Here is a 12,133-nt window from a genome sequence, read left to right as displayed (position 1 = left end):
CATTGTCTTAAATTTATAATACTTACTTGATATCAAAAGCAAACTCATCCATTTTCTTAATAGGTCGTGGACACACATTATTCACCCATTTACGTGCTTCTTGCTTCATGTTAAATAACATTTCCATCATATATAGTCTAATCTCCTCAAGCATGGCCAACAAACGCTTCTTTCTGGCATCAAGTATGATGGCATTAAAACACTCTGCCATTCCATTTTTAACAGCCTCTCATGCCATTCCACCTTTAAAAAAATGCCCTGCACCAAGATTTATGCTCCTTTGCCATCAAATGATCATAAGCAGCAGGATTGACTTCTCTGATCTTCTCCATATTCAATTTGAAGTCTCCTTCAACAGTTGACTTGGAAACTGTCCAAAACATATTCTTGAACTCTATACCACTGAAGACCTTTCTGAAATTTGCATACAACTTCCAAAAGACCCTATCAATTACATTAAAAAATTTCATTACTAACTGCTTGATACATGTATAAATGAAATGAAAAAAAAAGATAATTGAAAACATTACCTTGTGTTGATCAGAAATAACACACAAATCCAAGCCTCCTTGTAATTCCAGGTCATCATGTAATAGTTCTAAGAACCATTGCCAGTTGGGCTTGTTCTCATTTTCAACTACTGCCCAAGCAATGGGATACACATGGTTATTTGCATCCCTCCCTATGGTAGTTAGTAGCTCACCTTTACATTATCCTTTCAAAAAACTCCCATCAAGCCCTATAACTCTTCGACAACCAACTTTCCATCCTTCTTTGATAGCCTTAAAACATGTATACACTCTATGGAAAGTAATAGTGTTATCAGGGTTTACAGTGACACATATTTGAATTGTACTCCCTGGATTAGACCTCATCAGTTCATGTCCATAATCCCAAACTTTTACATAGTGATCACTCAACTTTCCATCTATTAAAGAAATTGCCCTACACTTTGCTCTATAACATTTTGACCATGAAACCTTGCAATGGAACCTGATTTGAATAATAGCTTGCATTTCCTTAAATTTCAGATTTGGTTTCCTAATCATCTCCTTCAGAAACTGCCTAGCTATCCATGTGGGATCCATAAGATTAGCACTACGGAAATTCCTAACACGGGTATGTTGCTCAACCATTTTTTTGATTTGGAATGATCTTTTAGTGCTCATCCATGATGCCCTTACAATAAAGGGACATTGAAATTTCTCAAGGTCACTTGCACATACAGCCACGAGCCTTACACTATCACATTTCTTGAACCTAATTGGATAACCCCTACTTATAGAGTAGTTTTTCAAACAAAGCTTTAATTGGTGTGGTGATTCATACCTCTCTCCAAGAACTGGCTTCATATTGTTCCATTTCACCTTCGAATCATGGGTTGAATATTGAAATTGCAATTTGTCTTCATCGTCACCTTCACTATCACTCTGCTTCTCCTGTGGTGCTTCATCTTCCGACATTCCTTCCAAATCATTTAGGTTTATCTCAGGTATGGTGCATTCGTCAAGCGCTTCGTCTGTGACAGTATTTAGGAACTCATCTTCGCATCGACTACTTTGTTTGTGTTTGAAAAACTCATCCAATTCCACGTCAATGGTATCGAAGTCATCTACTGTCTCCATTATCACTACAAAACAAAAATTAATCAAATATTATAAGGGAACAAGATATTGGAGGACCACGTGGATTTTCTTACCTTTGATTCTTCTCAGGTAACATTTTGCTTCGATGGAGGGTAAGAAAGGATTTTTACAGAGGAGGAGTAGATGACGAGGAGGTTAGCGAAGGGTGATAAGGATGAGCAAGCTGGGGTAACCGACTATTATAAGGATTACCGGTTCCTAGGGCTAAACTGAGTGTAATAGCCGGTAATTTTGCCTTTTTCATAAGTGAAATTTAATTTAGGACTAAATCATAAACTGAGCCAAAATTTTGGGACTTTTTCGCAGATTTCCCTAAATTAAATGTAGAAGTGCCTAATTTTATATAAATAACAATTACAAATATATATATATATATATATATATATATATATATATATATATATATATATATATATATATTACTCTTTTTTGTTTTTTATTTTAACATATAATTACAATTTTAAGAAAATTATGTTAGATTCAAGTAAATTAATGTTTTAAAATTTTTTTTAATTAGCTTGACATTGCCATCTCGTTATTCTTTTAGATTGTATTTAGTTTTTTTAAATATGGTCCTAGAAGTTTATTCGTTAACCAACAATATTTTGTGTGGGATCTAATATTCATTAAAGTTTGTGATTTCATTGATATTATCGGTTGTCTTTTATTTCCTTGATATAACTCATAAATCTTTACCAATTTGAATTATTCTTATTCCTAGGTATAAATTAGGAAAACAGGAAATAAGTAATTTATGTATGTACTTCTATGTTCTGTAACTCCTAGCTATGGATGAACATTTGGACCGGGGAACTAGCCAGAACCGGTACGGAAACCCGATGGAACCGATCGGGTTGGAACCGGGACGATATTCTTGTGGATTTTTAGAACCGGGACCAAGTAGGAACCAGACCCGGTAGAACCGGCAAAAACCGGAACCGTATGTTGCTATTTCTCGATGACTGGTTCCAACATTGAAGACTAAGCAAGAACCGGTAGCACCGGAACCAGTAGAACCGACGGTCCGGTTCGGTTCTTAATTTCGGCCGACTTTGGTTCCCGGGTCGGTTCTTTTGCTCATCCCTACTCCTAGCTATTTGTGATCCCATTTTTCTTAATTTCATATATATAACCAAGCTTTAACAAAAAAGAAATGAATTTAATGTAAAGAACCTTTTGCAAACGACAATGCCTTAAAAAATATTGTTAAAAGTATATTGGTAAACAAATTAATTTCTTAATGTTGGTAGGGGATTTCCTAAAGTTTAGTGCTATTGATGGTAGGCTGTTTAAAGAAATTCATTGCGATCTCTAGAGGATTTACTAAAATCCATTGCTAGCGTTGGTGGGTTGCTCAAAGTTCAATACTTATAATTAGGTGATTTTTTGTGTCGCTTTTAATTTCCCTCCCATAAGCTTGTTAGCTGCTACCATCTTTGGGGTTTTATTCGAAGTTCATTGCCATTTCGGAAGTTTATTGCTATAATGTGTACTCTTTGGAAGTTTCTGTTGCTATTGTGTTTGTTGCTTCAGCAGTTATGGTTGTAGTCTCACTGACTAGCATAGTTATCGGCCTCTCGTGTTTCATTATATCAAAGGCTTGAACCGGAAAAATAAGAACAACTCGAGATTACACCACAAACTGCACCAAAATTAACATTCAAACACTTTAATAATTAAAACCATAGGGACAATAATAGCAACACACTTTCATTCATTTTTAAATTATGTTGTTTATTTCTTGAATTTAACCCTAAAAAGGTCTCTAATTAGAAAATCTAAAAAGTATCAACAAAGTTTGTAATTTTCATTGCTATAGCCAAGTAGGTTTTTTCAAAGTAAAATGGTTTAATAAGAAAAAAAAACAAAAACTAACGTTATTTAACGTGTTCATAAATTTTCAAAACTTTATTTTAAACCCATATTTCAAATTTTATTTTTTCTTAAATGCCTTAATATAAAAAATATTAAAAAATCAATGCTTTAATATGAAGAAATGAAGCTTGGAACAAAAAATTCTAGTGCCATAAGCCATGCTATAGCAAATTATCATTCGTACCATATTGAATCGAATGAAAATGATCGTAGCTATGTCTATGTCGCTTGTTGCCATAAACCATGGAACTCCACATATTGGGACCTAGACATCCTTAGAGCATAAATATCTCAACATAGGTAAAATTATATCAAAACTGTGTTAGAAAGCTCAAAGAAGAATATTTTAAATTGATAATAAATGGTTGTGACATTATGAAAAGACCAATATGTTGTTTATTTTACATATGTTGAGATATTTATGCTCTAAGGATGTCTAGGTCCCAATATGTGGAGTTCCATGGTTTATGGCAACATCAAGACCATCACCTTCATCATTAATCTTAACATCTGCTTCCTGTGTTTCTGGTACATGTTCACTGTCAACAGTAGGTGCTGTTTGGGTGACAAATTGACTTTCAACATTAGGTGTTGTTTGGGTGACAAATTGAGTCTCAATCCCAAGTTCTTTCAACACTGGTAGACCATCTTCCACCACCTCTTCCACCTCTTCTACCACCTCTTCCACCACCTCTCCCAAGTCTAGTGCAATTGGTCAATTCTGGATTCAACATTGGCCTTCCTATTTTCTTCTTAGGCTTTGGTGTTGGTTTGACTAAGGGATTCTTGCAAGACACTTTACTGTGCCCCATTTGCATACAATTATGGCATTGGACAGTTCTACCCTTAGAGGAGACTTAGGAGAACCTGTCTTGATGCTCAGAGACATGCCTTTTCCTTTTTATACAAGGCCTTCCTGGCATCCTTCTTTCAATAGGTGGTAGTGGTTTGGTGTATGGTGTTGGTTCCCACATATTATTGTCATTAACAGGAAGGATGTTAGACTCATAAGTAGCTAAAAACTTGTCCTTACCATACCTTGTGCTGATGAATCTAGTTGGATCCTATTGTGTGTAAATTATGGTTGCTTGGGCATGGACACAGGGGATCCCAGATTACTCCCAAAGTCTGCATGTACAGTACATCCCCTCTAAGTTCACTCCATATGAGTGGACGCCATTTCTCACTTCAAAAGCATTCAAACCACTAGGATGAACATACCAACTCCTGCAAACGCATTAACAGTTTTAATTAGTATACATATTGAGTCTTAATACTAAACTCATACATTGTCTTAAATTTATAATACTTACTTGATATCAAAAGCAAACTCATCCATTTTCTTAATAGGTCCTGGACACACATTATTCACCCATTTACGTGCTTCTTGCTTCATGTTAAATAACATTTCCATCATATATAGTCTAATCTCCTCAAGCATGGCCAACAAACGCTTCTTTCTGGCATCAAGTATGATGGCATTAAAACACTCTGCCATTCCATTTTTAACAGCCTCTCATGCCATTCCACCTTTAAAAAAATGCCCTGCACCAAGATTTATGCTCCTTTGCCATCAAATGATCATAAGCAGCAGGATTGACTTCTCTGATCTTCTCCATATTCAATTTGAAGTCTCCTTCAACAGTTGACTTGGAAACTGTCCAAAACATATTCTTGAACTCTATACCACTGAAGACCTTTCTGAAATTTGCATACAACTTCCAAAAGACCCTATCAATTACATTAAAAAATTTCATTACTAACTGCTTGATACATGTACAAATGAAATGAAAAAAAAAAGATAATTGAAAACATTACCTTGTGTTGATCAGAAATAACACACAAATCCAAGCCTCCTTGTAATTCCAGGTCATCATGTAATAGTTCTAAGAACCATTGCCAGTTGGGCTTGTTCTCATTTTCAACTACTGCCCAAGCAATGGGATACACATGGTTATTTGCATCCCTCCCTATGGCAGTTAGCAGCTCACCTTTACATTGTCCTTTCAAAAAACTCCCATCAAGCCCTATAACTCTTCGACAACCAACTTTCCATCCTTCTTTGATAGCCTTAAAACATGTATACACTCTATGGAAAGTAATAGTGTTATCAGGGTTTACAGTGACAAATATTTGAATTGTACTCCCTGGATTAGACCTCATCAGTTCATGTCCATAATCCCAAACTTTTACATAGTGATCACTCAACTTTCCATCTATTAAAGAAATTGCCCTACACTTTGCTCTATAACATTTTGACCATGAAACCTTGCAACGGAACCTGATTTGAATAATAGCTTGCATTTCCTTAAATTTCAGATTTGGTTTCCTAATCATCTCCTTCAGAAACTGCCTAGCTATCCATGTGGGATCCATAAGATTAGCACTACGGAAATTCCTAACACGGGTATGTTGCTCAACCATTTTTTTGATTTGGAATGATCTTTTAGTGCTCATCCATGATGCCCTTACAACAAAGGGACATTGAAATTTCTCAAGGTCACTTGCACATACAGCCACGAGCCTTACACTATCACATTTCTTGAACCTAATTGGATAACCCCTACTTATAGAGTAGTTTTTCAAACAAAGCTTTAGTTGGTGTGGTGATTCATACCTCTCTCCAAGAACTGGCTTCATATTGTTCCTTTTCACCTTTGAATCATGGGTTGAATATTGAAATTGCAATTTGTCTTCATCGTCACCTTCACTATCACTCTGCTTCTCCTGTGGTGCTTCATCTTCCGACATTGCTTCCAAATCATTTAGGTTTATCTCAGGTATGGTGCATTCGTCAAGCGCTTCGTCTGTGACAGTATTTAGGAACTCATCTTTGCATCGACTTCTTTGTTTGTGTTTGAAAAACTCATCCAATTCCACGTCAATGGTATCGAAGTCATCTACTGTCTCCATTATCACTACAAAACAAAAATTAATCAAATATTATAAGGGAACAAGATATTGGAGGACCACGTGGATTTTCTTACCTTTGATTCTTCTCAGGTAACATTTTGCTTCGATGGAGGGTAAGAAAGGATTTTTACAGAGGAGGAGTAGTTGACGGGGAGGTTAGCGAAGGGTGATAAGGATGAGCAAGCTGGGGTAACCGACTATTATAAGAATTACCGGTTCCTAGGGCTAAACTGAGTGTAATAGCCGGTAATTTTGCCTTTTTCATAAGTGAAATTTAATTTAGGACTAAATCATAAACTGAGCCAAAATTTTGGGACTTTTTCGCAGATTTCCCTAAATTAAATGTAGAAGTGCCTAATTTTATATAAATAACAATTACAAATATATATATATATATATATATATATATATATATATATATTACTTTTTTTTGTTTTTTATTTTAACATATAATTACAATTTTAAGAAAATTATGTTAGATTCAAGTAAATTAATGTTTTAATTTTTTTTAATTAGCTTGACATTGCCATCTCGTTATTCTTTTAGATTGTATTTAGTTTTTTTAAATATGGTCCTAGAAGTTTATTCGTTAACCAACAATATTTTGTGTGGGATCTAATATTCATTAAAGTTTGTGATTTCATTGATATTATCGGTTGTCTTTTATTTCCTTGATATAACTCATAAATCTTCACCAATTTGAATTATTATTATTCCTAGGTATAAATTAGGAAAACAGGAAATAAGTAATTTATGTATGTACTTCTATGTTCTGTAACTCCTAGCTATGGATGAGCATTTGGACCGGGGAACTAGCCAGAACCGGTACGGAAACCCGATGGAACCGATCGGGTCGGAACCAAGACGATATTCTTGTGGATTTTTAGAACCGAGACCCAGTAGGAACCAGACCCGATAGAACCGACAAAAACCGGAACCGTATGTTGCTATTTCTCGATGACTGGTTGCAACATTGAAGACTAAGCAAGAACCGGTAGCACCGGAACCAGTAGAACCGGCTGTCCGGTTCGGTTCTTAATTTCGGCCGACTTTGGTTCCCGGGTCGGTTCTTTTGCTCATCCCTACTCCTAGCTATTTGTGATCCCATTTTTCTTAATTTCATATATATAACCAAGCTTTAACAAAAAAGAAATGAATTTAATGTAAAGATCTTTTGCAAACGACAATGCCTTCAAAAATATTGTTAAAAGTATATTGTTAAACAAATTAATTTCTTAATGTTGGTAGGGGATTTCCTAAAGTTTAGTGCTATTGATGGTAGGCTGTTTAAAGAAATTCATTGCGATCTCTAGAGGATTTACTAAAATCCATTGCTAGCGTTGGTGGGTTGCTCAAAGTTCAATACTTATAATTAGGTGATTTTTTTGTGTCGCTTTTAATTTCCCTCCCATAAGCTTGTTAGCTGCTACCATCTTTGGGGTTTTATTCGAAGTTCATTGCCATTTCAGAAGTTTATTGCTATAATGTGTACTCTTTGGAAGTTTCTGTTGCTATTGTGTTTGTTGCTTCAGCAGTTATGGTTGTAGTCTCACTGACTAGCATAGTTATCGGCCTCTCGTGTTTCATTATATCAAAGGCTTGAACCGGAAAAATAAGAACAACTCGAGATTAAACCACAAACTGCACCAAAATTAACATTCAAACACTTTAATAATTAAAACCATAGGGACAATAATAGCAACACACTTTCATTCATTTTTAAATTATGTTGTTTATTTCTTGGATTTAACCCTAAAAAGGTCTCTAATTAGAAAATCTAAAAAGTATCTACAAAGTTTGTAATTTTCATTGCTACAGTCAAGTAGGTTTTTTAAAAGTAAAATGGTTTAATAAGAAAAAAAAAACAAAAAATAACGTTATTTAACGTGTTCATAACTTTTCAAAACTTTATTTTAAACCCATATGTCAAATTTTATTTTTTCTTTAATGCCTTAATATAAAAAATATTAAAAAAATCAATGCTTTAATATGAAGAAATGAAGCTTGGAACAAAAAATTCTAGTGCCATAAGCCATGCTATAGCAAATTATCATTAGTACCATATTGAATTGAATGAAAATGATCGTAGCTATGTCTTTGTCGCTTATTGCCATAAACCATGGAACTCCACATATTGGGACCTAGACATCCTTAGAGCATAAATATCTCAACATAGGTAAAATTATATCAAAACTGTGTTAGAAAGCTCAAAGAAGAATATTTTAAATTGATAATAAATGGTTGTGACATTATGAAAAGACCAATATGTTGTTTATTTTACATATGTTGAGATATTTATGCTCTACGGATGTCTAGGTCCCAATATGTGGAGTTCCATGGTTTATGGCAACATCAAGACCATCACCTTCATCATTAATCTTAACATCTGCTTCCTGTGTTTCTGGTACATGTTCACTGTCAACAGTAGGTGCTGTTTGGGTGACAAATTGACTTTCAATATTAGGTGTTGTTTGGGTGACAAATTGAGTCTCAATCCCAGGTTCTTTCAACACTGGTAGACCATCTTCCACCACCTCTTCCACCTCTTCTACCACCTCTTCCACCACCTCTCCCAAGTCTAGTGCAATTGGTCAATTCTGGATTCAACATTGGCCTTCCTATTTTCTTCTTAGGCTTTGGTGTTGGTTTGACTGAGGGATTCTTGCAAGACACTTTACTGTGCCCCATTTGCATACAATTATGACATTGGACAGTTCTACCCTTAGAGGAGACTTAGGAGAACCTGTCTTGATGCTCAGAGACATGCCTTTTCCTTTTCATACAAGGCCTTCCTGGCATCCTTCTTTCAATAGGTGGTAATGGTTTGGTGTAAGGTGTTGGTTCCCACATATTATTGTCATTAACAGGAAGGATGTTAGACTCATAAGTAGCTAAAAACTTGTCCTTACCATACCTTGTGCTGATGAATCTAGTTGGATCCTAATGTGTGTAAATTATGGTTGCTTGGGCATGGACACAGGGGATCCCAGATTACTCCCAAAGTCTGCATGTACAGTACATCCCCTCTAAGTTCACTCCATATGAGTGGACGCCATTTCTCACTTCAAAAGCATTCAAACCACTAGGATGAACATACCAACTCCTGCAAACGCATTAACAGTTTTAATTAGTATACATATTGAGTCTTAATACTAAACTCATACATTGTCTTAAATTTATAATACTTACTTGATATCAAAAGCAAACTCATCCATTTTCTTAATAGGTCCTGGACACACATTATTCACCCATTTACATGCTTCTTGCTTCATGTTAAATAACATTTCCATCATATATAGTCTAATCTCCTCAAGCATGGCCAACAAACGCTTCTTTCTGGCATCAAGTATGATGGCATTAAAACACTCTGCCATTCCATTTTTAACAGCCTCTCATGCCATTCCACCTTTAAAAAAATGCCCTGCACCAAGATTTATGCTCCTTTGCCATCAAATGATCATAAGCAGTAGGATTGACTTCTCTGATCTTCTCCATATTCAATTTGAAGTCTCCTTCAACAGTTGACTTGGAAACTGTCCAAAACATATTCTTGAACTCTATACCACTGAAGACCTTTCTGAAATTTGCATACAACTTCCAAAAGACCCTATCAATTACATTAAAAAATTTCATTACTAACTGCTTGATACATGTATAAATGAAATGAAAAAAAAAGATAATTGAAAACATTACCTTGTGTTGATCAGAAATAACACACAAATCCAAGCCTCCTTGTAATTCCAGGTCATCATGTAATAGTTCTAAGAACCATTGCCAGTTGGGCTTGTTCTCATTTTCAACTACTGCCCAAGCAATGGGATACACATGGTTATTTGCATCCCTCCCTATGGCAGTTAGCAGCTCACCTTTACATTATCCTTTCAAAAAACTACCATCAAGCCCTATAACTCTTCGACAACCAACTTTCCATCCTTCTTTGATAGCCTTAAAACATGTATACACTCTATGGAAAGTAATAGTGTTATAAGGGTTTACAGTGACAAGTATTTGAATTGTACTCCCTGGATTAGACCTAATCAATTCATGTCCATAATCCCAAACTTTTACATAGTGATCACTCAACTTTCCATCTATTAAAGAAATTGTCCTACACTTTGCTCTATAACATTTTGACCATGAAACCTTGCAATGGAACCTGATTTGAATAATAGCTTGCATTTCCTTAAATTTCAGATTTGGTTTCCTAATCATCTCCTTCAGAAACTGCCTAGCTATCCATGTGGGATCCATAAGATTAGCACTACGGAAATTCCTAACACGGGTATGTTGCTCAACCATTTTTTTGATTTGGAATGATCTTTTAGTGCTCATCCATGATGCCCTTACAACAAAGGGACATTGAAATTTCTCAAGGTCACTTGCACATACAGCCACGAGCCTTACACTATCACATTTCTTGAACCTAATTGGATAACCCCTACTTATAGAGTAGTTTTTCAAACAAAGCTTTAGTTGGTGTGGTGATTCATACCTCTCTCCAAGAACTGGCTTCATATTGTTCCATTTCACCTTCGAATCATGGCTTGAATATTGAAATTGCAATTTGTCTTCATCGTCACCTTCACTATCACTTTGCTTCTCCTGTGGTGCTTCATCTTCCGACATTCCTTCCAAATCATTTAGGTTTATCTCAGGTATGGTGCATTCGTCAAGCGCTTCGTCTGTGACAGTATTTAGGAACTCATCTTTGCATCGACTTCTTTGTTTGTGTTTGAAAAACTCATCCAATTCCACGTCAATGGTATCGAAGTCATCTACTGTCTCCATTATCACTACAAAACAAAAATTAATCAAATATTATAAGGGAACAAGATATTGGAGGACCACGTGGATTTTCTTACCTTTGATTCTTCTCAGGTAACATTTTGCTTCGATGGAGGGTAAGAAAGGATTTTTACAGAGGAGGAGTAGATGACGGGGAGGTTAGCGAAGGGTGATAAGGATGAGCAAGCTGGGGTAACCGACTATTATAAGAATTTCCGGTTCCTAGGGCTAAACTGAGTGTAATAGCCGGTAATTTTGCCTTTTTCATAAGTGAAATTTAATTTAGGACTAAATCATAAACTGAGCCAAAATTTTGGGACTTTTTCGCAGATTTCCCTAAATTAAATGTAGAAGTGCCTAATTATATATAAGTAACAATTACAAATATATATATATATATATATATATATATATATATATATATATATATATATATATATACATATATATATATATATATATATTACTTTTTTTTTGTTTTTTATTTTAACATATAATTAGAATTTTAAGAAAATTATGTTAGATTCAAGTAAATTAATGTTTTAAATTTTTTTTTTTAATTAGCTTGACATTGCCATCTCGTTATTCTTTTAGATTGTATTTAGTTTTTTTAAATATGGTCCTAGAAGTTTATTCGTTAACCAACAATATTTTGTGTGGGATCTAATATTCATTAAAGTTTGTGATTTCATTGATATTATCGGTTGTCTTTTATTTCCTTGATATAACTCATAAATCTTCACCAATTTGAATTATTCTTATTCCTAGGTATAAATTAGGAAAACAGGAAATAAGTAATTTATGTATGTACTTCTATGTTCTGTAACTCCTAGCTATGGATGAGCATTTGGACCGGGGAACTAGCCAGAACCGGTACGGAAACCCGATGGAACCGATCGGGTCGGAACCAAGAC

The sequence above is a fragment of the Lactuca serriola genome, chromosome 5, assembly GCF_051521515.1.
Source record: "Lactuca serriola cultivar US96UC23 chromosome 5, Lser_US96UC23_V15, whole genome shotgun sequence".
NCBI classification, from domain to species: Eukaryota; Viridiplantae; Streptophyta; class Magnoliopsida; order Asterales; family Asteraceae; genus Lactuca; species Lactuca serriola.
This window is presented reverse-complemented; position numbering follows the sequence as displayed.